Source organism: Aquarana catesbeiana, linkage group LG04 (assembly GCF_042186555.1).
Source record: "Aquarana catesbeiana isolate 2022-GZ linkage group LG04, ASM4218655v1, whole genome shotgun sequence".
In the NCBI taxonomy this organism is placed as follows: Eukaryota; Metazoa; Chordata; class Amphibia; order Anura; family Ranidae; genus Aquarana; species Aquarana catesbeiana.
Window position 1 is genome coordinate 187,454,716 of NC_133327.1, and position 1,492 is coordinate 187,456,207.

The window sequence follows — 1,492 nt, forward strand, 5'->3', positions numbered from 1 at the left end:
ATGTGTGCGCTGTAAAATATTTTGTACTGTTTATAGGTCTTACAGCAGCACCATCTTGAATTTAAATGCATTGTATGGTGTGCCCCCCAAATATGTACTTGTATGATAATGGGCAAGGTCATTTCTGATCTGGGCCACTTCCATGGTAACTGAGGAAGGATTTTCCCCTTTGCAGATTTTTGGATATTAACCATAAACTGAGGCTCCGGCATACCCAGCCTACAGTACCTGGTATTTCCAGGTGGTCCATCCGGGTGCTAACCAGGCCCGACCCTGCTTAGCCTCCAAGATCAGACGAGATCAGGCTCTTTCAGGGTGATGTGGCTGTAGGCTCTGGAGTCAGACACATTGGGAATCTAGACCTTGAACCCTTTGTTTCAAGCCGATAGGATAATGTCTTGAATGAAACTGATCATAAGGAACGGCCTTGAATGAAGCCACCATCTTTCTCAACAACCTCATGCAAAGTTGAATAGAAGAATTCATCTTGCTTCGACCACCTAAATCAGTTCCTTTATGGCGCTGATCTTTGCTTGGGGCAAGAATACTCTTTTCTGGGTGTACCTATGATCAGACCCAAGTATCTTAGCCCTTTTCATGGTTTTAAGAAGATTTCTCCTAGGCTGAGAAACCGACGTAGATATTCCAGGTAGTTGAATGTGGTGACCATACTTTGGTCTAAACGGGCTACCGACTGGACTGTCAAGAACAGATCGTCAAGGTAAACCATAATCGTTATACCTTGGGTCCCCTTTGTAAACACTCAAGGTGCAGTAGCTAGACCGGAAAGCAGAGCTACACACTGAAAATTAAGATTTTCCACCTTGAAAAGTAGATATTACTAGTGAGCAAGGAAATAGGCATATGGAGGTATGCATCTTTGACGTTGATTGACGCCAGAAGTTCTCCTCCTTGTAGGATGGAGATAACTGATTAGATTGACTCCATGCGAAAAAAGAGTGGTTATGTTCAGGAATTGAATTTAGATTTTTGAGATCCAGAATGTCCATTTGGATTTAACCAAACCCTAACCTCTGCTCTTACATGGAGGCCACCATGATCACTTTTTGCCAAAAGATGGTCCAATGCTTGAGAGAAAGACTTCTTTTTCTCTGGATCCTTAGGAACATTTGATCTGAGAAAACAAGAAGATGGGAACTCTTGGAACTCCAGTTTGTACCTTGGAGCTATTGAGGAAGTCCCCCATTCCTCTTGACACTCTTCCTTCCTTGAGAACTGCAGAAGAATTCCCCCTATTGAGCGAATGGGGGTGCCTCCTCATAAGAAGGCTTCAGTATCTTGTAGGTTTCCTCCCCCAAGACCTCTTTTGTCCCTGGGGTTAACCCTGAGGATTACCTTTTGAACCTGAGGGCGGAAGCCGTCGTGACTGCTTGGAAGCTGATGCCCCTGGCACAGAAGAAGGAGCTTTAAAAACAAAAATACATTTACTCCTTTTCTTAAATAGCAAAAGGGGTACTTTTTCCACTAGAAT

The 1,492-nt window shown here is 43.7% G+C and overlaps 1 pseudogene; it reads right to left on the bottom strand.

The window, feature by feature from the left end:
• Window positions 1-216: 216 nt before the first annotated feature.
• LOC141141721 (5S ribosomal RNA) lies at window positions 217-332 on the bottom strand (annotated as a pseudogene).
• Window positions 333-1,492: the final 1,160 nt, after the last annotated feature.